A 27,328-nucleotide genomic window follows, 5' to 3' on the forward strand; every position below is an offset into this window, starting at 1 on the left:
GAAAACAAAAATAATATAAATAAATAACGGTTTATCAAAAACAAAAACAATATAAATAAATATTGGTACCGATACATATATTATTAGGTCGGTTTTGGTTCTTTTTTGGTATGATGGTAGGACAATATTCGTTTTCAATAAAATTTATACTGCAATGTTGAAAAAGAAAAACAATCGGTTTCAGTTCGGTTTAGTACGATGGTAGCACATTATCCATTTTCAATAAATTTATATCGCAATGTCGAATAAATAAACTGAAACGTCCGTTTTTGCGTCTAGGAGAAGTGACAACCAAAGACGCTAGAAAACATAAACTTTTCAAAATATACGAATCTTTCACAACTCAAAAAGATAAATTACTTACTAGAGTAATTTAAAGACATCAAAAATACCAACTTTGATACATAGTAAAATTTTTACAAAAATTCGGCATGATCCGTTCGTAAAACGAACGTGCCCCCTGTTTTTAACATAATAAACTAAACAACATACTACGATCCGTTTGACATTAAACTACTCAAAGCAAGTCGACAAGCTTTACAAATGTACGACTACTAACAAAGTTAAAAAAAAAAATAACAAGTCATGGACCATAAAGATGAACATAAGCTAGCGGAAGCATTTGGTATAACATGACATGGACATGTGCTCGCTCCATTTCGCCGAGTCGCCTAAGTTGAGGATTTACCTACATTCAACAACAATACTTAAAAGTTAGTCATCACACTTGTTAATTATAATTCCTTCGTTTTAGTTCCATCCGCATATGAGCTTTCATCCTTTTTACACATTCGACTACCCAAATACTTGGGTATGGCATAAACACTCTCAACGAGAGTTAAGCATACACATTCAACCCGTTTAGTTGGGTTATTTGCTTTCAACATAAATTCTTCTTTCTATCCGTATAACGGATTAAACTTCTAGCATTCGTTATTGTCACACCCCCAAAATCCACCTGCGGATAACACCCGCTTCGGGGGCGTGACTGACCAGGATCCAGCCACCAATTATACTGAATACTTTAGTTGATAACAAAAGTAATACTTACTATTCGTAAGCTTAGCAAATATTAAGTTCAGAGTTTAAAGTTTTGGTTCAAAACAGTACTAAGTAGCGGAAGCATAAGTAAGGTAGTTTAAAACAAGTTCATGATTCAAAATGAGGTAACACCCAACACAGGGGTGAACAGACACTACGCGTTCCCAAGCTGCAAGCTCCATCGTCACTGGTTACCTGCAAAGCATGCAGTAAGGGGTCAACAATAATGCTGAGTGAGTTCACTAGTTGTCCAGTTTTAATTACCCAAAAACTTTGTTTCACCGGTTAATTTATCCGTTTACACATGCCCTGGGGAGCTACCCCAAAAGTTAGCGACTAAACTGTTTTTCCAATACCGAACACTAGGTAACCGTTGCGTATCCGCAGGATGCCCCGATGTCAATGTTCTATCATCATTGACGGATTTCTGAGTACATTAGTTCACGCCCGTCCCAAACCAGGGCACGGTGTGAGGCTGGTAAACACCTAAATAGCGCTATCAACTAATAACCCGCTCGCCTAACCCGGCGACTAATCGGTATTTGTAGTAGGGACTTGAGTGATAGAGCTTCGTTTAGTGCTGTTAGTTGCAATCCGTATAAACAGTAATTAACCAAAAGGTTTCCCAATACCCGGGAAGGAAAAGTAAGTTTTGTTCCCAATAACTAGGGAAGGTATGTAAATGGTATCCCCTTTTTACCAGGGGATAGGATTGTTAGTCTCGTGTCCCAAACCACCGGGACGCATGCTTTTAAGTTGTGAACTCACCTTGGGTTGCTCGGTAGGTTTAGGTTACTTGTCAATCACGTTGGTCACCACGTCCTAACATGGTTACCGGTATAGGTCAGGTTCGGTGTACAAGCATTCACGTAAAAGCACATATAGGCACGTAACATACATACAGGTAAACAGTCATTGGGTTATTGGGCCGGCCTAAACAATTAAACAGTCAACAGCAACACATAGTCCATTTAACAGATAGCCCAAGTTAACACAAAATGGCCCAATAACCAAAATGGACAGCCCACTCGCAACCAGCTGGTCTCGAGTCGCAATCGTGGTCTCGAGTTGTCACGTGTTGGTTGCGAGTCGCAACCGTCGTAGTCTCGAGTCGAAATCTCGTGGTTTCGACTTGTCATGCTTTGGTTGCGAGTCGCAACCGTGTGGTTTCGAGTCGTAATGCCGTCGTTGCGAGTCGGAATGCTGTCGTTGCGAGTCGTAATCTGTCACTTTCATATACACGTGATGATGCAGAAAAGACAGTCCAAATTGTACATATGAAATCAGACCCATATTTGGAAACAGCCAATAAGGTTTCTACAAACACTTTTCCTAATTTTGACCATATACAACAATAGATCAAACATTACCATTTTAAAATCTTCAAACTATCTTCAACAAGTTCATCAAGTTCATAGTTTTTCCTAGGGTTTTCATGTTAACATAATCACACATTTTTGGACCGAAAATCACCTATTTCTAACAAGATTAATATGCAAGAACAAGTAAAACATACACTTAGTGGCATTAACATAACTCGGTTGGCCCTAAACATCCTTAAACCATTATTCCATAACCATTTAAGCATGTTAGCAAGTATCATACATAGGGTTTAACACACATAGTCAAAACTTCACAATCTTCCTAAAAATCATGCATAGTATTTCTAACCAAGCATAATACTTCTAGTTCATTTAACCAACATAAATCTTATACACAAAAGATACACAAAGATAACACTAACCGGTTATGAAAGGAGGAGCCGAAAACAAAGAAAAGAGAACCGAGAAGATGGAGTGTCCGAATTTGGTCTTGACCGAGTTTCCTCGTCCGAGATCCTTGAGCTTGAACCGAAAGTTTGGAAGAGTTTGGATGTTGTTGGCTTGGGGTTTTTAGTTGAGAGAAAATAGAAGAGGTGTGTGTTTGTTTGGTGTAACAAATGAAGGAAATGAGGAGGAGGTGGGATATATATATGGGGTGTTTCGGGTTGGGCTTGGGGGTTTCGGCCCAAACCGGTTACGACCCAAGGGCCACTCGAAACCAAGAGGCCCACTCGCAACCGCCCGGTTGCGAGTCATGGTCTCGGGTCGTGGTTTCGGCTCTCATATAAATATATACATAATACATACATATCACACATATCATGCAAAAATCACGTTTCCATTTAATAATATATATATACACACAAAATATTACAAGGTGATCGTTCGGAAAAACCTCGAGTGTCACATTATCCCCAAGTTTTAAGAACTTTCGTCCCGAAAGTTGAAGCAGCCACTGCCAAGCTAGCGTGTTTCAACGGGGTGTCACATCATCCCCCCGTTAGTTTGGAATTTCGTCCCGAAATTCGGCTGTAGCTTCAGTGCTGGGGTTTTCGTTTGGGAATAACTGGGGATACTTGGACTTCATCTGGTCCTCCCGCTCCCAGGTAAACTCTGGGCCGCGCCGTGAGTTCCAACGAACTCGTACAAGGGGTATCTGGCTACGTTTGAGGGTTTTGATTTCTCGATCCGTGATCTCAATCGGTTCCTCAGTAAAGTGTAGCTGTTCATCAATAGTCAGTTCCTTAAAAGGAATTACAAGTGTTTCATCCGACAAACACTTCTTCAGGTTAGATACGTGAAAAACGTTGTGCACTGCACTCAGCTCTGCAGGCAGGTTTAATCTATAAGCAACCTTACCGATTTTCTCGGTAATTTCGAATGGTCCAACATACCGTGGATTCAGCTTGCCCCGTTTACCGAAACGGACCACACCCTTCCAGGGTGAGACTTTAAGTAGAACCCGGTCCCCGACCTGGAATTCTAAAGGTTTCCTACGCTTATCAGCGTAGCTTTTCTGACGGTCACGAGCTGCCGCCATGCGTTGCCTGATCTGTGAAATCTTTTCAGTTGTATCTACCACTAACTCTGGGCCTGTGAGTTGACTGTCACCGACTTCCGCCCAGCAGAGAGGTGATCGGCATTTACGACCGTACAATGCCTCAAAAGGTGCCGCCTGAATGCTAGTGTGGTAGCTGTTGTTGTAGGAGAATTCCACCAACGGTAGATGCTTCTCCCAGTTCTTGCCAAAATCGATCACACATGCTCTAAGCATGTCTTCCAGGGTTTGGATGGTGCGTTCAGACTGCCCATCCGTTTGCGGGTGATAAGCGGTGCTCATGTCCAAACGTGAGCCAAAGGATTTGTGCATAGCTTGCCACAACTCGGAAGTAAAACGAGCGTCTCGGTCGGAAATAATAGAAGTTGGCACCCCGTGCCTGGAGACTACTTCCTTCAAATAGATTTCTGCCAAGGTGGAAAACTTGTCTGTTTCCTTAATGGCCAGAAAGTGTGCAGACTTAGTCAAACGATCTACTATCACCCAAATAGTATCATTCCCGCGTTGAGATCTAGGTAGCCCTGTAACAAAATCCATGGAAATCTGTTCCCATTTCCATTTCGGGATTTCGGGTTGCTGTAGTAGGCCTGCTGGTTTCTGATACTCGATCTTGACTCTTGCACAGGTCAAACACTTGCCAACATAGGCTGCTATGTGGGCTTTCATGCCAGGCCACCAGTATGTGGTTTTCAAGTCGTGGTACATCTTATCTGCACCAGGATGTACTGAATAACGGGACTTATGGGCTTCGTCCATCACAAGCTCTCGTAGATCTCCGTAAAGTGGGACCCAAATGCGCCCTGCCACATAGTAGGCGCCGTCCTCTTTCTGTTCTAGTTGCTGTCTCGATCCTCGCAGGGACTCAGCCCTGATGTTTTCCGGTTTCAAAGCTTCAACCTGAGCATTTCGGATCTGGGTAGGGAGACTAGACCGGATGGTAAGTTGTAATGCTCGCACGCGCTTTGGTACAGTGTCTTTCCGGCTGAGGGCGTCTGCCACAACATTGGCCTTGCCCGGATGATACTTGATGGCGCATTCATAATCATTCAAAAGTTCAACCCACCGGCGTTGTCGCATGTTTAATTCTTTCTGCTTAAAGATATGCTCGAGACTCCTGTGATCGGTGTAAATGGTGCACTTGGTACCGTACAGGTAATGTCTCCATATCTTAAGCGCAAATATCACTGCTCCCAGTTCCAAATCATGCGTTGTGTAGTTCCTTTCGTGTGTCTTGAGTTGTCGGGATGCATAGGCAATAACTTTCTCGCGTTGCATCAACACGCAACCGAGTCCATGAATAGACGCATCGCAGTAGACCACAAAGTCGTCAGTGCCTTCAGGTAACGAGAGAATAGGAGCACTGCAGAGGTTATCCTTAAGCCTCTGAAAAGCAGATTCCTGTGCTTCATTCCACTTGTAGGCGACGCCTTTCTGAGTGAGTGTAGTGAGGGGTTGAGCGATCCTTGAGAATCCCTGAATAAATCTGCGGTAGTAACCTGCCAATCCCAAGAATTGGCGAACTTCAGTCGGAGTCTTAGGGGTAGGCCAATTCTTTATAGAGTCGATCTTAGCTGGGTCGACGTGGATTCCATCCTTGTTAACCACGTGCCCAAGGAAATGGACTTCTCGAAGCCAGAAGTCGCATTTCGAGAACTTGGCATACAGTTGCTCATTGCGAAGGAGTTCGAGGATAAGGCGTAGGTGCTGTTCATGCTCTTCCTGACTTTTCGAGTAGATCAAGATGTCGTCTATAAACACAATCACGAACTTGTCGAGGTAGGGTTTGCATACTCGGTTCATAAGATCCATGAACACTGCAGGGGCGTTGGTCATTCCAAAGGGCATAACGAGGAATTCATAATGACCATAACGAGTTCTGAATGCAGTTTTGGAAATGTCTTCATTACGGACCCTTAACTGATGGTAGCCTGATCGCAGATCAATCTTAGAATAGTAGCTCGATCCTTGCAGTTGATCAAACAAATCGTCGATGCGCGGGAGAGGGTAACGATTCTTGATGGTAACCTTGTTCAACTCACGATAGTCTATGCACATTCGGAACGTGCCATCCTTCTTCTTAACAAAGAGTACCGGTGCTCCCCAGGGTGATGAACTAGGACGGATAAATCCTTTATCCAAAAGTTCCTGTAGTTGTGCCGAGAGTTCCTTCAATTCTGCGGGGGCTAATCGATAAGGTGCACGAGCTATAGGCGCTGCTCCGGGAGCTAGCTCGATTTGGAATTCGACCTGACGATGGGGAGGGAGTCCAGGTAATTCCTCAGGAACTACCTCGGGGTAGTCACGCACTACTGGAAAGTCTTCAATCCTCTTTTCCTTTTCCTGCGTGTTGGTGACAAGTGCCAAGATAGCGGTGTGCCCTTTCCGTAAACACTTCTGGGCCTTCAAGAACGAGATAATGCCGGAGATTTCTCCACTTTTGCCACCTTGTACAATGAGGGGTTTGCCAGAACGGCGAGGAATACGAACTGCTTTCTCTTGACAGAGGATCTCAGCGCGATGCTTGGATAACCAATCCATACCAATAACGACGTCGAAGCTTCCAAGAGTAACAGGGAAAAGATCGATACTAAATGTCTGACCAGACAACTCTAGTTTGCAGCTTTTGACAACATGTGAGGCCTCGATGTTTCTACCATTAGCTAACTCGACGAGGTGAGGAGAACTTAGTAACGAAAGCGGACGCTTAAGCTTCTTACTAATACGTAGGGATACATAACTAGCATCGGCACCGGAATCAAATAACACAGAAACATAACGATCATCGAGTAGGAACTTACCCGCCACGACATTGGGGTCATTCCTTGCTTCACCAGCTCCAATCACGAAAGCCCTTCCTCTAGCACCATTCCCAGCATTGTTGTTCTGATTGTTGTTCCCAGCTCCCTGATTATTGTTGCGATTCTGATTCAGTTCAGGGCAATCCTTCTTAAAGTGCCCCTCAGCTCCACACTTAAAACATGCCCGGTTGTTTCCCTGCTGCTGTTGCTGTTGAGGTTGTTGCTGGTTCTGTCTAGCTGGGAACTGACTTCTACAATCCTTGGCCTCATGCCCCATTTTGTTACATCGCTGACACTGGCCCTTCACACACTGCCCGCTGTGATGTCGATTGCACTTGTTGCACTTGGGGTGGTTTCCACGATAGCCACCCTGTTGTTGAGCGCCCTTGTTGTTTTCGGTTTTCCTTTGCTGTGCTGGGGCCTGAGTGGGGTTAGCATCCTTGCTTTGACTTCCTTCCCACTTACGCTTGTTGTCACTAGAAGTTCCGACAGTAGCATTGATCCTCTTGGGCAACCGGCCCTCTTCTACGGCCTGATCAGTAAGTTTGTGAGCAAGTCGAACAATCGGCTGAATGGTAGTGTGGTTGGCTGTAGTGACATGGCTTCGAATTTCAGGAGCCAAACCCTTGATGTACAGTTCGATTCGTCGATACATTGGTCGAGACATGTTTGGGCAAAGAGCAGCATAGTCGTTGGACAACTTGGTGTAGGTTTCAATCTCTGACCCAACCATCTTGAGCTCATAGTACTCATTCTCAAGCTTGTGGATGTCATCTCGGTGACAGTATTCATCCTTAATCATATCCTTGAAATCCTCCCATGCCGTAGCATTTGCAGTTTCCAACCCAAACATCTGAATCTGCGCCTTCCACCAAGAAAGCGCGCTTCCTTCAAGCGTAGCAGTAGCAAACTTCACCCAGTTCGCAGGGGGACACTCGCAAACAGCAAAAACAGCTTCAATTTTCTCAATCCAATGCAGAAGACCTATGGCACCCTCCGTGCCGTTGAAAGGGAGAGGCTTGCAATCCATGAAAGTTTTGAAAGTACACACTGGTGGTTGCGCAGGTGCATGCTGACCTGTTCGTGAGAAGCGAAGCGTATAGGTTTAGAGGCGAAAAGTCGATGTGGCGGTAGGATCTAAACATCCTAAAACAACGAGCTTACCTAAAGGGTGAGCTGCAAAAGCCGCAGCCACTGTGTTGAGCAGGTTAGTGAACTGAGCCTGCGTCATGTTGATGTTTCCTCTTCCGCGTCCACTCATTGTCTTCATAACCAGAAAACACAGTATGAGTGTGATGCCGTAGTGTAGCGAGAATGAGATAGAAGAGAGAGGTGTATCTATCTAGTTAGGCACACTAGTACGTATAGCATAACAGGAAACATAAGTAAACAAGTAAACACTGGTCCGAGCTATGAGGTCAAATGTGTCGAGCCTTGCACTTGGAGTGTAGTGTCGTCGCGAGTCACAGGTTATAGTCTGGTTTTCTCCAAAAAGATTTTCCCCTTTTTAAAACCAAGTTCACTATAACCAATGGCTCTGATACCAATCTGTCACACCCCCAAAATCCACCTGCGGATAACACCCGCTTCGGGGGCGTGACTGACCAGGATCCAGCCACCAATTATACTGAATACTTTAGTTGATAACAAAAGTAATACTTACTATTCGTAAGCTTAGCAAATATTAAGTTCAGAGTTTAAAGTTTTGGTTCAAAACAGTACTAAGTAGCGGAAGCATAAGTAAGGTAGTTTAAAACAAGTTCATGATTCAAAATGAGGTAACACCCAACACAGGGGTGAACAGACACTACGCGTTCCCAAGCTGCAAGCTCCATCGTCACTGGTTACCTGCAAAGCATGCAGTAAGGGGTCAACAATAATGCTGAGTGAGTTCACTAGTTGTCCAGTTTTAATTACCCAAAAACTTTGTTTCACCGGTTAATTTATCCGTTTATACATGCCCTGGGGAGCTACCCCAAAAGTTAGCGACTAAACTGTTTTTCCAATACCGAACACTAGGTAACCGTTGCGTATCCGCAGGATGCCCCGATGTCAATGTTCTATCATCATTGACGGATTTCTGAGTACATTAGTTCACGCCCGTCCCAAACCAGGGCACGGTGTGAGGCTGGTAAACACCTAAATAGCGCTATCAACTAATAACCCGCTCGCCTAACCCGGTGACTAATCGGTATTTGTAGTAGGGACTTGAGTGATAGAGCTTCGTTTAGTGCTGTTAGTTGCAATCCGTATAAACAGTAATTAACCAAAAGGTTTCCCAATACCCGGGAAGGAAAAGTAAGTTTTGTTCCCAATAACTAGGGAAGGTATGTAAATGGTATCCCCTTTTTACCAGGGGATAGGATTGTTAGTCTCGTGTCCCAAACCACCGGGACGCATGCTTTTAAGTTGTGAACTCACCTTGGGTTGCTCGGTAGGTTTAGGTTACTTGTCAATCACGTTGGTCACCACGTCCTAACATGGTTACCGGTATAGGTCAGGTTCGGTGTACAAGCATTCACGTAAAAGCACATATAGGCACGTAACATACATACAGGTAAACAGTCATTGGGTTATTGGGCCGGCCTAAACAATTAAACAGTCAACAGCAACACATAGTCCATTTAACAGATAGCCCAAGTTAACACAAAATGGCCCAATAACCAAAATGGACAGCCCACTCGCAACCAGCTGGTCTCGAGTCGCAATCGTGGTCTCGAGTTGTCACGTGTTGGTTGCGAGTCGCAACCGTCGTAGTCTCGAGTCGAAATCTCGTGGTTTCGACTTGTCATGCTTTGGTTGCGAGTCGCAACCGTGTGGTTTCGAGTCGTAATGCCGTCGTTGCGAGTCGGAATGCTGTCGTTGCGAGTCGTAATCTGTCACTTTCATATACACGTGATGATGCAGAAAAGACAGTCCAAATTGTACATATGAAATCAGACCCATATTTGGAAACAGCCAATAAGGTTTCTACAAACACTTTTCCTAATTTTGACCATATACAACAATAGATCAAACATTACCATTTTAAAATCTTCAAACTATCTTCAACAAGTTCATCAAGTTCATAGTTTTTCCTAGGGTTTTCATGTTAACATAATCACACATTTTTGGACCGAAAATCACCTATTTCTAACAAGATTAATATGCAAGAACAAGTAAAACATACACTTAGTGGCATTAACATAACTCGGTTGGCCCTAAACATCCTTAAACCATTATTCCATAACCATTTAAGCATGTTAGCAAGTATCATACATAGGGTTTAACACACATAGTCAAAACTTCACAATCTTCCTAAAAATCATGCATAGTATTTCTAACCAAGCATAATACTTCTAGTTCATTTAACCAACATAAATCTTATACACAAAAGATACACAAAGATAACACTAACCGGTTATGAAAGGAGGAGCCGAAAACAAAGAAAAGAGAACCGAGAAGATGGAGTGTCCGAATTTGGTCTTGACCGAGTTTCCTCGTCCGAGATCCTTGAGCTTGAACCGAAAGTTTGGAAGAGTTTGGATGTTGTTGGCTTGGGGTTTTTAGTTGAGAGAAAATAGAAGAGGTGTGTGTTTGTTTGGTGTAACAAATGAAGGAAATGAGGAGGAGGTGGGATATATATATGGGGTGTTTCGGGTTGGGCTTGGGGGTTTCGGCCCAAACCGGTTACGACCCAAGGGCCACTCGAAACCAAGAGGCCCACTCGCAACCGCCCGGTTGCGAGTCATGGTCTCGGGTCGTGGTTTCGGCTCTCATATAAATATATACATAATACATACATATCACACATATCATGCAAAAATCACGTTTCCATTTAATAATATATATATACACACAAAATATTACAAGGTGATCGTTCGGAAAAACCTCGAGTGTCACAGTTATAGCATTCAAAACCACCCATTCGAAACGGATGGTAGCATTATTCTTATTCGACTTGTTCAACTAGAACCGGTCGACTCGCATAGCTTATCATAACTTTCGTTAGCATAACCAAATCCGCAATGGATTTGCTATTTCGCATTCGTTACAACATAACTTCTAAACCCTCTTCGATATATTTCCTTACATCTAAATCAATTTTTAATCCACAACGGAAAATAGTACGAATTCATATTATCATTAATATTATTCATAAATCCACTAGTAGAGTAAACGAAGTTCATAAGAACTTACCGGAGTTGTGCGCTCCTATTTCCTTTGCTTGGCTTGATTCTCCTCTTTTCTTCGACCTATAAGGTGCATCACATTCACGTTTAGCTTTCACATTATACATTGCTTTCACGCATTTACATCATTACTATAACGTTCATTATTCGTATTCATATTTCATGCCATCATTAGATCATTAAAACTACAATTTCTCATGTTCATACATAACCAATTCGGCTCAAGCATTTCATCGAACACCTTATGTGCGTACAATCTTAACTAGCACAATATACAAGCATAGCAAACGCATCTCTACCAAGTCATTCTAAAATCATGGCAATACATCTCAAACACATAAATTCCTCAAATATTCAGATTATTATAACATCATTATGCATATATTAACCTTACCCATCATACTACATCAAGAATAAACACATGCATCATTATCTCTAATCATATCATCACAACTTCAAATGGGTTTTCACTAAAATCTTCATACCAAACTGAAGTCAACATGGTTTCTTGTTCTAGAGAGCAATTCAAACTCAGATTTATCACATTTGACACAAGAAATCGAGATTGGGTTTAACCCCTCATTCTACAAATCATAAATTCAGAAAATTAAACTCACCACTTCACTAGTTAGGGTTAGTTTTTCGCAAAAGAGGCCTCATGCATCGAATTTTCTTGTGATTTAGGCTTCAATTTCTTGATACATTGAGTTTAGGGTTTCCCTTCTCTTTGCCTGTTCTTGGTCGATCGATCCCCAGGGATCTTTTACTATCTTTTTGTGTTTTAATTTGTTTTTAGTAATTAAGTTTTATCATTTTGCACTTAACCCCTTACACTTAATTACTAATTACAATTCTTAATGTTTAACCACATTTAGCTACCATCTTGCCATACATCCTTAACTATGTTAAGTTTACTATTTACCTTTATTATTATATATATATATATATATATATTTTATCATTTTGGGGTGTTACAAGTCTACCCTTCTTAAAAGAGGTTTCGTCCTCGAAACCTTGCTCATTTCCACGGGACCCAAGTCCTTAACTGACCGGTCCCTCTACGTAACACAATTCTGAAATACATTCACATATCTTTAAATTCTGAATTCTTGTCTCATGTTAGCTCCTTAGTGGTGTTCATCAGTGCACGTTTATTCATTCATTTCATTCAAAATAAATACAATGGCAAGAATGCACCCATATTTTGTAAAAAGGGTCTCATTCATGAACATACATAGCTATACGTCCTATCGTTACTTTCTTCAATCAAGTATAATACTCATATACTTATAATTACACGTATGCTCCTACATACCTTCATGAATACATTTACACATACATACATACATACATACGTACATACGTACATACGTACATACGTACATACGTACATACGTACATACGTACATACGTACATACGTACATACGTACATACGTACATACGTACATACGTACATACGTACATACGTACATACGTACATACGTACATACGTACCTACGTACATACGTACATACATACATACATACATACATACATACATACATACATACATACATACATACGCTGGCTTGCGCGTGTTGTAAAGTTAATTGGAAATTTTCTTCCATATGCATTTTTTATTCTTTTAACTACTATCAAGTGATGACATGGTGTTTTTAGTATAATTTGGTAGGCTACTATATCAAAAGTAATTTTGTTAAATCTTTCTAAAAAATCATTTCCTAATAATACATCTGATCCAGAATTATAAAAGTAAAATGGTGGACATTTAACCATGTATGATCCGATTATTATTATTGGATTTTTTATTCCTCTTTTTAGGGGAACGATAGTTTTTGAAAAGCTAACTCCATTACATGGTGTTAAATCCTCATGATATTCCTTTGGAAAACAATCTGGTTTACATATACACAATCCTGAGCCACTATCTATATAAGCAGCAAAGTATTCAGCTTTGTAATCTTTATAAGTAATACCTATTGGGATGTATATGCTTTTAGGGCTTGTCATTTAGGTATATAAATCATTTTGCCATTGTATGTAATTTTTAATCCATATGAGGTTATTTGATATGGTTTTACATTTTCTAAGAAAGTTAATCCTAACATGATTTCTAATGAATCGTTTTCATCTTCATTACCTATTAAGAGTCTTAAAGGAATTTTTTCTTCTCCAAACTTTATTATGGTTTCTACAGCTTCATTAATTTCATGTAGTTCACCATTAAAGTTTGTGTATTGATGGGGTTCTTCTAATGGATATTTTTGTAAGTATTTACAAATTTTATGGTTTATATAATTCCCATTAGCGCCTGTATCTATTAGCATATTTACTTCCGAAAATCTTTTTCCATTGAAATATTCTCCTTGAATTTTGTAATTCCTTACATTATCTTCTTTTGCACTAATTATATCATTATATCTATTTGAATTGGATATTCTTAGAGGATAACTTATTACCTCTTTGTTTTGAGAACAACAATCTAGGGGTTATCTGGTTAGAAGACATCATTGGTTTATCTCGTAAATCAAGACTTAAAGGTCTTGAATCTATTTCTTCTATTTTAGGTAAGGTCGGTATTTGTATTTGACAAACATCGTTAAACAAATAAGGAAAATCAATAGTGTCTTTTATACTAAAACATTCAGAATGATGAGTATTTGACACTGCATAAGAAATAGCATATGTAATAGAATAAGGTCTATTTTGTTGTTTAAAGAAATCTTTTCTCTTAAAATCTTGTAATAGACTTAAAGTTTTATCAAAATCTTTATCTTGAATATTATAGGAATTGCCTTGGGAAGTTAGACATTTAAGACCTGCATCTTTTGTCTTTATGGACATGTCTACCCACTTTATTTATGTCAATCTTATCTTTACTTTTTCCAATACCAAGTTTTGTACGTATCGGTTAGAAATCTAGAAGAGAATCTTCTATCATAATTAGGTGTTTAAACTCACATGTTTAAACCCTTTAATCTATGCTTAATGCCTATTCATTAGAATTTAAGCTATCCCTTGATGAGTTGGTACTCATATTGGTCTTATTAGGAGAACATGATGGGCAGGTTCCAGGAGGGTGTTTCCTATATTGACAAATTTTATACTGTGCTTCCGGACTTGATCTGACTGAACCAGTTTCTAACAAATTAATCTTGCTATTTAAAAATTTTATCGCTGCATCTGGTGATTTTCGGGCCGGAGCAATCATAACTGGAGAATTTTTATATTCTCCTCCATAAGTTCTGAATGGTTTTTTAAGAGTAGATTCCATTCCCTGAATTACTACTCTTATCCCAATAGCCCTTCTGTAGTGAATATCATTTTCATTAAAGTTTGTAATAGAATAAGGTCTATTTTGTGTATGCAATACTATCAGATTATTTACTTAAACATAAAATTGTTTTATCTAAATACCCAATAGGTATTTACTTAAACATAAATATAAAATTTTGGTATAAATAAACTAGTTTCATTATCCATTTTCTTTGATAAAATGAGTGGGATCACAAATTAAAAAGAGTGTTTAAGTAAATTAATTTGTCAAAATCAGTTTCTAGTATTTGTTGGCGTAGTTGTAGAGCCCCCGCAAAAGAAATATCGGTGGCTCTGATACCATTTTGGGTGGTAGTAGCCGAAATATTTTGTCGGTTCAAAATCGTTACTTCATGTAGGCAATTATCAAAATAGTTTAAAAACATATCAAAAGTTCCTATAGTTGTTATTTTTATCATCCACATATTGTATAATTAATTTATATCTTAGAAAAATCAAAAGACATAGTACACCTTAATTTCAGATTAAAATTTATATTATCATCAAAAACATCACAAAATTTAATTAAGATTTTCTTTTGTTTGTAAAATATTTCCTTACAAAAACTAAGAGTAACAATTATTTAGTGATATTTCAAAATTAAAAAGAAAAAAGGGTCCAACATGCTTCCGTACCTTTTTCCCGTTTTGACCAAGATATCGCCGGGTTATACCAAGAGTCTTTTTACTAGGCTCTTTCAGGCCAAACCTAAGTTGTCTTAGGTAACTCCTCTTTGGCTCCTTCAGCAATATTCAGCACAAACTGGTTTCGTTTCCTACCTCCGGTGTAAGGAAAAAAGAGACAGTTTGAGGTTGGAGGATTTTTCTTATTAAGAGAAAAATATCTCTAAATAAAGATGAACACTCTCAGAATTTATAAGGAAATCAAAGACTTTTATTCCATGGTGGAAATCTTACAAAGGGAAATATCTTACAAAAGGGAAAATAAAAACACTCTAAACACTCTTGAAAATACAAAAGACTTTTATTACATGAAAGAAAACATTCTAAGACATGAGTGAAGACCGATGCCTTTCCTTCCTCTCTTTTCCCTTTTTTATAGGCCTTTATTCATGATGAGTCTTCTTGTTGCAAGATACGTGTCCTCTTTTGCATTTCTTTTGGCTAGGTGACTTTATGGCTTGCCTTGAAGTGTCCCATCTCTTATTTCAAAGTTGCCTTGGGAAGTTAGACATTTAAGACCTGCATCTTTTGTCTTTATGGACATGTCTACCCACTTTATTTATGTCAATCTTATCTTTACTTTTTCCAATACCAAGTTTTGTACGTATCGGTTAGAAATCTAGAAGAGAATCTTCTATCATAATTAGGTGTTTAAACTCACATGTTTAAACCCTTTAATCTATGCTTAATGCCTATTCATTAGAATTTAAGCTATCCCTTGATGAGTTGGTACTCATATTGGTCTTATTAGGAGAACATGATGGGCAGGTTCCAGGAGGGTGTTTCCTATATTGACAAATTTTATACTGTGCTTCCGGACTTGATCTGACTGAACCAGTTTCTAACAAATTAATCTTGCTATTTAAAAATTTTATCGCTGCATCTGGTGATTTTCGGGCCGGAGCAATCATAACTGGAGAATTTTTATATTCTCCTCCATAAGTTCTGAATGGTTTTTTAAGAGTAGATTCCATTCCCTGAATTACTACTCTTATCCCAATAGCCCTTCTGTAGTGAATATCATTTTCATTAAAGTTTGTAAATTCTTTTCTTTTGGAATCGATTTTGCAGGAAAATGCTTGACATTTTTCAAGATGTATAAAATGATAAGCAAGGTAATAGTAATCATTGAAAAAATCTGGTCCTGCAGATAAAAACTTTAGAGCTAAAGTATCTCTAGGGGTCATGGTTGGGTTATTTTGATAACAATTTTTCACTGAAGTTATGACCCATCTTGGTAAATCTGATAATTCAGGAAAATCAGGTGAGGTAAGATAAAATCATGTTTATGGCACCAAAATCGTACCAATATCTGATCTCATCTGCTGGTGATCCTTGCAGATAATTTAATCTAGGGTATACCCCTGTGAAATCAACATACCTTGACTCAGTTTGAGCAAGGCTGTATAGCTCTATCATTTTATTCCTCTGTCTAGCAACAGGATCTAATAAAAAAGGTTGTTGTTGGGGAGGAATCTGTGGTTGGAGAGGAATCTGTTGGGGAACTTTTCCAAAAGTGGTTGTTTTATCTGAATGAGGTTTAAAAGAAAATTTTTCTCTTACCTCTTCTTCAATGTCTGGAGCATTTTCCATCACATGATCTCCCGAAGAAGTAGATGGAATATCTGTTTTTTCTAGAATGAATGACATATCTACTTTTTCTATCATTTGATGTTTTATCATAAGCTTCATCTTCATACTATCGAACTCATACATGGTAACTTTGTTACTTATCATCCTGAAGTGGCTTTTCACAAGATTTTTTATTTCTGCAATATGTTCAGGAATGGTTTCGATTATATCTATGAGTTCTCCCATATCGGTTGCAATTTCTTTAATTGCTTGTATCTGTTCGTCCATCATCTTTAGACGGCTATCAAGTTGTTGTCCTAATTCTTCCATCTCTAGTCAAGAAATCTGCCAAAACATTTTTATCAGATTTTATTATTTCAATATCAAAATTATATTCAGATAAAAGGGTTTGCCATCTTATGAGCCTTTTATACTCAGGTTTAGAAGGCAAATTATTCTTTATAAAAGCTTTTACCTGGGTATTATCAGTTCTTAAAAGAAATTTGTTAGGTAATAAGAAATAATAAAACTTTTGGCAGCTTCTAATAACTGCTAGTAATTCTTTTTCATTAATATGATATCTTGTTTCAGTGTCACTAAAAGTCCCTGAACAATATCTACAAATGCTTTCACCAATTTTTTCTTCTTCAGAGTTATAGTCTATCCTTTTAAGTATCCCACTCCAATAGTATTCTGAAGCATCAGTTTCTAAAATTAAATCATCCTTTTCTTTGGGTAATTGTAATTTTGGTAACCTTTTACAATATTCTTTTATCTTTTTTACTTGTTCTTCTAGACCTTTATCAAAACTAAATACTTTATCCTTTTTAAGAAGAGCTTGAAAGGGTCTTCTTAAAGCTGCAAGATTTTCTATAAAATCAGAAGCATAATTTAATATCCCAAGAAAACTTTGAACTTGTTTTTTATCAGTCAATTTATTTGGGAAGGCAGTTATTTTTTCCAAAATATGGGTTTGAAGTTCTATCCCCTGGCCATCTATCTTCATTCCCAAAAAATCTATAGTTTCTTGTAACAAACTAGTTTTTCTTTCCGAAAGAGCTAATCCATGTTTCATACATAAATCTGTAAAAATGTCAAGATGTTTTAAATGAGAATTAATATCATCTGATAGGATTAGGATATCATCTATGTATACAAAAATAAAGTCATAGTTTCTAAATATAATATCCATTTTTCTTTGAAATATTTGAGGAGCATTTTTCAATCCAAAAGGCATTACAAGCCATTCATATTGCCCTTGAGGAGTAGAAAATGCTGTGTATGCAATACTATCAGGATGCATTTTTATTTGCCAAAATCCACTTTTACAATCAAATTTTGAAAATATCTTTTTGTTTCTAGTCGAATTTATTAAACTTTCTTTATGAGGTAAAAAATATCCATCAAAAACAGTATTATCATTTAGTTTTTTATAATTTATTACCATTCTAGGTTTACCTCTTGCAACCTCAGCATGTTTTCTTACTAAGAAGGCAGGAGAGCTGTGTGGACTATGGCTAGCTCTGATCAACTTTAAATCTAGGAGTTCTTTTATCTGGGACCTAAATTCTTTTTGGTCTTCTGGATTGTATCTCATTGGTTTTACTCTAATCTCTTTATCTTTATCTTTCATTTCTAATTTTGCTGTAATCTGATTTTTATCCCAAAATTGTAACGGGTTACTTGTATAACATTGTTTTAACTTATCTTTTATGTTTTCTATATGGTTATCCAATCTTCTTAAATTTACTTGATAATCTAAGGGTTCTCTTAAGTAATATTCCAAGACCGGTATCCCTTTTTCTAATTTTGGATTTTGTTTGTATCCCATATCACCACGCTGGCTTGCGCGTGTTGTAAAGTTAATTGGAAATTTTCTTCCATATGCATTTTTTATTCTTTTAACTACTATCAAGTGATGACATGGTGTTTTTAGTATAATTTGGTAGGCTACTATATCAAAAGTAATTTTGTTAAATCTTTCTAAAAAATCATTTCCTAATAATACATCTGATCCAGAATTATAAAAGTAAAATAGTGGACATTTAACCATGTATGATCCGATTATTATTATTGGATTTTTTATTCCTCTTTTTAGGGGAACGATAGTTTTTGAAAAGCTAACTCCATTACATGGTGTTAAATCCTCATGATATTCCTTTGGAAAACAATCTGGTTTACATATACACAATCCTGAGCCACTATCTATATAAGCAGCAAAGTATTCAGCTTTGTAATCTTTATAAGTAATACCTATTGGGATGTATATGCTTTTAGGGCTTGTCATTTAGGTATATAAATCATTTTGCCATTGTATGTAATTTTTAATCCATATGAGGTTATTTGATATGGTTTTACATTTTCTAAGAAAGTTAATCCTAACATGATTTCTAATGAATCGTTTTCATCTTCATTACCTATTAAGAGTCTTAAAGGAATTTTTTCTTCTCCAAACTTTATTATGGTTTCTACAGCTTCATTAATTTCATGTAGTTCACCATTAAAGTTTGTGTATTGATGGGGTTCTTCTAATGGATATTTTTGTAAGTATTTACAAATTTTATGGTTTATATAATTCCCATTAGCGCCTGTATCTATTAGCATATTTACTTCCGAAAATCTTTTTCCATTGAAATATTCTCCTTGAATTTTGTAATTCCTTACATTATCTTCTTTTGCACTAATTATATCATTATATCTATTTGAATTGGATATTCTTAGAGGATAACTTATTACCTCTTTGTTTGAGAACAACAATCTAGGGGTTATCTGGTTAGAAGACATCATTGGTTTATCTCGTAAATCAAGACTTAAAGGTCTTGAATCTATTTCTTCTATTTTAGGTAAGGTCGGTATTTGTATTTGACAAACATCGTTAAACAAATAAGGAAAATCAATAGTGTCTTTTATACTAAAACATTCAGAATGATGAGTATTTGACACTGCATAAGAAATAGCATATGTAATAGAATAAGGTCTATTTTGTTGTTTAAAGAAATCTTTTCTCTTAAAATCTTGTAATAGACTTAAAGTTTTATCAAAATCTTTATCTTGAATATTATAGGAAATTCTAGGATAGATATTAAATTTCAGTTTTCCATATTGTAAATTTCCTCTTAATATTCCAAGGCATGCTTCTTCTCTATTTTGTATTCTATTATCCATAACAGCTAATTCTATAGGGGTATCTATACCTTCTTTAAAGGTGGATTTTATTATTATTTGAATAGCTCCTATATGTACCCATCCCAAAGTGTTTCTTATTTCTGGTTTTATCTTTTGTAATTTTTCTTGGATATCTTTTTTAGATAATAAAGGTATCATAACTTTGTTAGATGTTATGTTAATATCTAAAGCCCTTTCTTGAATATTTAGCCCATAATATAAATGATGATCTCTAGGTTTTATTCCTAGTTTTTGTAAAGTATTCATTTTAAATCCTGAATGATTTGATAATGAGAAATTTTCATGTTGTATTTGTTTAAGTTTTTTCTTATCTATTAATACTTCTTGTTTATATTCTCCAAATTGTTCATTTTGGCAATCAATTATATCATCATCTATTTTACTAGTGGTGGCTATATCTAATCTATTCATCTTCGGATGATGTGTATTCTGTTTCGGTTAATATAAATATGCTTTCATCAGAATCTTCATTATGAAAATCATTAATTTGTATAAATTCTCCTTCATTCATCATTTTTTCAATGTCTTCATCTATTTCAAAGATCTTGAGATTTTTATTAAATTTCTTAGGACATTTATTTGCATAATGTCCTTCTTCATGACAAAGAAAACACCTACACTTTTTAGGACTTTGCTTTCTTTTATAGGTAGGTTTAAAAGTCTTTTTATATCCTTTTCTTTTATAAAATTTTGTTTTACGCTTTTTGAAAAATCTTTTTCTAAAATGAGTTCGTTTCTTATATCTTCTTTTTATCTTTCCGTAATAATAAGAACTATCACAACCTATCATTAAAGGCATTTTTGGGTTACTACAACATAAAGATATTTTTCTTTTCAATCCTTTGCTCAATTTAGCTAATATTGCATCCCCACACCACTCGCTTAATTTGTCTCTGACATGCGTTATTCTTTTTCCTAAGGTATCTGATGTTCCTGGGTTATAAGTACTTATTAGTTTTTGTCCCCAAGGATCAGGTATTTTTGCAAAAAATAAGGGTAAATAATTACCCGTATCAGGTACTTGATTATAGATATGGTAATAATAATCTTGAAAAACACAAATATATCTATCAATTTCACAAATATCACATAATTGTAATCTTAGTAAAGCTGTTAAATATTTTTGTATAGTTGCTGGGTCTCTTATTATATTACCTTCTCCACAAAACTCTAATCTAAAAGCCTCTACGGCTCTTGTTATTATGTTGGCCAAATCTTCATCTGAATTAAATATATATTGTTTAGCATCAGGACTTATATTTTGCCAATATCTTAAAGCACTATTTAATAGAGTTCTTTCTAAAAATCCTTTTATTGTTTCTATATCCATTTTATTAACAGAAACGGCTATTCTAAAAGCGGTTTCCCATTTGTCAATTGCTTCTTCCGTGTTATTAACACAATCTAAATCTAAATATATTCCAAAAGGATTTATTGGTTCATTCTTCATTGAAGGATAAGGCCTATAATTATCTTCCTGTCTTATTGTTGATTTTATAGCGGCGTATCCTAGGGATGGTCTTTGAGATTCATTTCTTATTGGTAATCTAGTGCTTGTACTAGCTGTATCATTTATATTAAAATTTTCTTGAGTTTTAATATTGATGAAATTATCATTTAATTCCATATCCCCTATTTTTGTTGTTAAATTTTCTATTTCAGAATCGTCTAACTTAGGAATTATATTATTTTCACTTTCCGTATCTGAATTCATTTTAATTGTTTTTATAACCTTTAGGTATCTTCATATTTTGCAAAAGTTGAACTAAAGGGTCTTGTAAATTAGTTATTGTTTCTTTATCTTTCCTACTAGGATAGGCAGATTGAAGTAATTCCATAATTTTATCTAGTCTAAATATTATTTTATCTCCATAAAAAATTATTGTTTTTTGTATTTCTATTATATCTTTATCTATTTTTAAAGAATTTTCACCTTCTTTTAGTTTATTAAAATTTTTGTTTTCCATTAAGAAGAACTATATTGCCAATCAGTATCATCATAAGTAAAATCAGAACTTGTCCATTCATAGTGACTAAAATTAAAATCTTCATCAGAAATATAATCATCATCAAAATCAGTATTTGTGCTCAAAACTTCACTTTCAATAAAATTAGTTTGGGTATTTAGCTTAATAAGTCTAATTTCATTATCAATCAATTTTATGTTTAAGTAAATTAATTTGTCAAAATCAGTTTCTAGTATTTGTTGGCGTAGTTGTAGAGCCCCCGCAAAAGAAATATCGGTGGCTCTGATACCATTTTGGGTGGTAGTAGCCGAAATATTTTGTCGGTTCAAAATCGTTACTTCATGTAGGCAATTATCAAAATAGTTTAAAAACATATCAAAAGTTCCTATAGTTGTTATTTTTATCATCCACATATTGTATAATTAATTTATAGGAAATTCTAGGATAGATATTAAATTTCAGTTTTCCATATTGTAAATTTCCTCTTAATATTCCAAGGCATGCTTCTTCTCTATTTTGTATTCTATTATCCATAACAGCTAATTCTATAGGGGTATCTATACCTTCTTTAAAGGTGGATTTTATTATTATTTGAATAGCTCCTATATGTACCCATCCCAAAGTGTTTCTTATTTCTGGTTTTATCTTTTGTAATTTTTCTTGGATATCTTTTTTAGAGAATAAAGGTATCATAACTTTGTTAGATGTTATGTTAATATCTAAAGCCCTTTCTTGAATATTTAGCCCATAATATAAATGATGATCTCTAGGTTTTATTCCTAGTTTTTGTAAAGTATTCATTTTAAATCCTGAATGATTTGATAATGAGAAATTTTCATGTTGTATTTGTTTAAGTTTTTTCTTATCTATTAATACTTCTTGTTTATATTCTCCAAATTGTTCATTTTGGCAATCAATTATATCATCATCTATTTTACTAGTGGTGGCTATATCTAATCTATTCATCTTCGGATGATGTGTATTCTGTTTTTGACCAAGATATCGCCGGGTTATACCAAGAGTCTTTTTACTAGGCTCTTTCAGGCCAAACCTAAGTTGTCTTAGGTAACTCCTCTTTGGCTCCTTCAGCAATATTCAGCACAACCTGGTTTCGTTTCCTACCTCCGGTGTAAGGAAAAAAGAGACAGTTTGAGGTTGGAGGATTTTTCTTATTAAGAGAAAAATATCTCTAAATAAAGATGAACACTCTCAGAATTTATAAGGAAATCAAAGACTTTTATTCCATGGTGGAAATCTTACAAAGGGAAATATCTTACAAAAGGGAAAATAAAAACACTCTAAACACTCTTGAAAATACAAAAGACTTTTATTACATGAAAGAAAACATTCTAAGACATGAGTGAAGACCGATGCCTTTCCTTCCTCTCTTTTCCCTTTTTTATAGGCCTTTATTCATGATGAGTCTTCTTGTTGCAAGATACGTGTCCTCTTTTGCATTTCTTTTGGCTAGGTGACTTTATGGCTTGCCTTGAAGTGTCCCATCTCTTATTTCAAAGTTGCCTTGGGAAGTTAGACATTTAAGACCTGCATCTTTTGTCTTTATGGACATGTCTACCCACTTTATTTATGTCAATCTTATCTTTACTTTTTCCAATACCAAGTTTTGTACGTATCGGTTAGAAATCTAGAAGAGAATCTTCTATCATAATTAGGTGTTTAAACTCACATGTTTAAACCCTTTAATCTATGCTTAATGCCTATTCATTAGAATTTAAGCTATCCCTTGATGAGTTGGTACTCATATTGGTCTTATTAGGAGAACATGATGGGCAGGTTCCAGGAGGGTGTTTCCTATATTGACAAATTTTATACTGTGCTTCCGGACTTGATCTGACTGAACCAGTTTCTAACAAATTAATCTTGCTATTTAAAAATTTTATCGCTGCATCTGGTGATTTTCGGGCCGGAGCAATCATAACTGGAGAATTTTTATATTCTCCTCCATAAGTTCTGAATGGTTTTTTAAGAGTAGATTCCATTCCCTGAATTACTACTCTTATCCCAAGCCCTTCTGTAGTGAATATCATTTTCATTAAAGTTTGTAAATTCTTTTCTTTTGGAATCGATTTTGCAGGAAAATGCTTGACATTTTTCAAGATGTATAAAATGATAAGCAGGGTAATAGTAATCATTGAAAAAATCTGGTCCTGCAGATAAAAACTTTAGAGCTAAAGTATCTCTAGGGGTCATGGTTGGGTTATTTTGATAACAATTTTTCACTGAAGTTATGACCCATCTTGGTAAATCTGATAATTCAGGAAAATCAGGTGAGGTAAGATAAAATCATGTTTATGGCACCAAAATCGTACCAATATCTGATCTCATCTGCTGGTGATCCTTGCAGATAATTTAATCTAGGGTATACCCCTGTGAAATCAACATACCTTGACTCAGTTTGAGCAAGGCTGTATAGCTCTATCATTTTATTCCTCTGTCTAGCAACAGGATCTAATAAAAAAGGTTGTTGTTGGGGAGGAATCTGTGGTTGGAGAGGAATCTGTTGGGGAACTTTTCCAAAAGTGGTTGTTTTATCTGAATGAGGTTTAAAAGAAAATTTTTCTCTTACCTCTTCTTCAATGTCTGGAGCATTTTCCATCACATGATCTCCCGAAGAAGTAGATGGAATATCTGTTTTTTCTAGAATGAATGACATATCTACTTTTTCTATCATTTGATGTTTTATCATAAGCTTCATCTTCATACTATCGAACTCATACATGGTAACTTTGTTACTTATCATCCTGAAGTGGCTTTTCACAAGATTTTTTATTTCTGCAATATGTTCAGGAATGGTTTCGATTATATCTATGAGTTCTCCCATATCGGTTGCAATTTCTTTAATTGCTTGTATCTGTTCGTCCATCATCTTTAGACGGCTATCAAGTTGTTGTCCTAATTCTTCCATCTCTAGTCAAGAAATCTGCCAAAACATTTTTATCAGATTTTATTATTTCAATATCAAAATTATATTCAGATAAAAGGGTTTGCCATCTTATGAGCCTTTTATACTCAGGTTTAGAAGGCAAATTATTCTTTATAAAAGCTTTTACCTGGGTATTATCAGTTCTTAAAAGAAATTTGTTAGGTAATAAGAAATAATAAAACTTTTGGCAGCTTCTAATAACTGCTAGTAATTCTTTTTCATTAATATGATATCTTGTTTCAGTGTCACTAAAAGTCCCTGAACAATATCTACAAATGCTTTCACCAATTTTTTCTTCTTCAGAGTTATAGTCTATCCTTTTAAGTATCCCACTCCAATAGTATTCTGAAGCATCAGTTTCTAAAATTAAATCATCCTTTTCTTTGGGTAATTGTAATTTTGGTAACCTTTTACAATATTCTTTTATCTTTTTTACTTGTTCTTCTAGACCTTTATCAAAACTAAATACTTTATCCTTTTTAAGAAGAGCTTGAAAGGGTCTTCTTAAAGCTGCAAGATTTTCTATAAAATCAGAAGCATAATTTAATATCCCAAGAAAACTTTGAACTTGTTTTTTATCAGTCAATTTATTTGGGAAGGCAGTTATTTTTTCCAAAATATGGGTTTGAAGTTCTATCCCCTGGCCATCTATCTTCATTCCCAAAAAATCTATAGTTTCTTGTAACAAACTAGTTTTTCTTTCCGAAAGAGCTAATCCATGTTTCATACATAAATCTGTAAAAATGTCAAGATGTTTTAAATGAGAATTAATATCATCTGATAGGATTAGGATATCATCTATGTATACAAAAATAAAGTCATAGTTTCTAAATATAATATCCATTTTTCTTTGAAATATTTGAGGAGCATTTTTCAATCCAAAAGGCATTACAAGCCATTCATATTGCCCTTGAGGAGTAGAAAATGCTGTGTATGCAATACTATCAGGATGCATTTTTATTTGCCAAAATCCACTTTTACAATCAAATTTTGAAAATATCTTTTTGTTTCTAGTCGAATTTATTAAACTTTCTTTATGAGGTAAAAAATATCCATCAAAAACAGTATTATCATTTAGTTTTTTATAATTTATTACCATTCTAGGTTTACCTCTTGCAACCTCAGCATGTTTTCTTACTAAGAAGGCAGGAGAGCTGTGTGGACTATGGCTAGCTCTGATCAACTTTAAATCTAGGAGTTCTTTTATCTGGGACCTAAATTCTTTTTGGTCTTCTGGATTGTATCTCATTGGTTTTACTCTAATCTCTTTATCTTTATCTTTCATTTCTAATTTTGCTGTAATCTGATTTTTATCCCAAAATTGTAACGGGTTACTTGTATAACATTGTTTTAACTTATCTTTTATGTTTTCTATATGGTTATCCAATCTTCTTAGATTTACTTGATAATCTAAGGGTTCTCTTAAGTAATATTCCAAGACCGGTATCCCTTTTTCTAATTTTGGATTTTGTTTGTATCCCATATCACCACGCTGGCTTGCGCGTGTTGTAAAGTTAATTGGAAATTTTCTTCCATATGCATTTTTTATTCTTTTAACTACTATCAAGTGATGACATGGTGTTTTTAGTATAATTTGGTAGGCTACTATATCAAAAGTAATTTTGTTAAATCTTTCTAAAAAATCATTTCCTAATAATACATCTGATCCAGAATTATAAAAGTAAAATGGTGGACATTTAACCATGTATGATCCGATTATTATTATTGGATTTTTTATTCCTCTTTTTAGGGGAACGATAGTTTTTGAAAAGCTAACTCCATTACATGGTGTTAAATCCTCATGATATTCCTTTGGAAAACAATCTGGTTTACATATACACAATCCTGAGCCACTATCTATATAAGCAGCAAAGTATTCAGCTTTGTAATCTTTATAAGTAATACCTATTGGGATGTATATGCTTTTAGGGCTTGTCATTTAGGTATATAAATCATTTTGCCATTGTATGTAATTTTTAATCCATATGAGGTTATTTGATATGGTTTTACATTTTCTAAGAAAGTTAATCCTAACATGATTTCTAATGAATCGTTTTCATCTTCATTACCTATTAAGAGTCTTAAAGGAATTTTTTCTTCTCCAAACTTTATTATGGTTTCTACAGCTTCATTAATTTCATGTAGTTCACCATTAAAGTTTGTGTATTGATGGGGTTCTTCTAATGGATATTTTTGTAAGTATTTACAAATTTTATGGTTTATATAATTCCCATTAGCGCCTGTATCTATTAGCATATTTACTTCCGAAAATCTTTTTCCATTGAAATATTCTCCTTGAATTTTGTAATTCCTTACATTATCTTCTTTTGCACTAATTATATCATTATATCTATTTGAATTGGATATTCTTAGAGGATAACTTATTACCTCTTTGTTTGAGAACAACAATCTAGGGGTTATCTGGTTAGAAGACATCATTGGTTTATCTCGTAAATCAAGACTTAAAGGTCTTGAATCTATTTCTTCTATTTTAGGTAAGGTCGGTATTTGTATTTGACAAACATCGTTAAACAAATAAGGAAAATCAATAGTGTCTTTTATACTAAAACATTCAGAATGATGAGTATTTGACACTGCATAAGAAATAGCATATGTAATAGAATAAGGTCTATTTTGTTGTTTAAAGAAATCTTTTCTCTTAAAATCTTGTAATAGACTTAAAGTTTTATCAAAATCTTTATCTTGAATATTATAGGAAATTCTAGGATAGATATTAAATTTCAGTTTTCCATATTGTAAATTTCCTCT

At 35.5% G+C, this 27,328-nt stretch overlaps 1 long non-coding RNA gene across 1 annotated transcript; it reads right to left on the reverse strand.

Annotated features, from left to right (window-relative positions):
• Nucleotides 1-443: 443 nt before the first annotated feature.
• LOC110923182 lies at nt 444-11,646 on the reverse strand. The gene is made up of 3 exons (XR_002583807.2): nt 11,509-11,646; nt 10,899-10,954; nt 444-688 (listed from the first exon to the last, which is right to left on the reverse strand). It is a non-coding gene; the product is annotated as an uncharacterized LOC110923182 (long non-coding RNA).
• Nucleotides 11,647-27,328: the final 15,682 nt, after the last annotated feature.

Source organism: Helianthus annuus, chromosome 17, assembly GCF_002127325.2.
Source record: "Helianthus annuus cultivar XRQ/B chromosome 17, HanXRQr2.0-SUNRISE, whole genome shotgun sequence".
NCBI classification, from domain to species: Eukaryota; Viridiplantae; Streptophyta; class Magnoliopsida; order Asterales; family Asteraceae; genus Helianthus; species Helianthus annuus.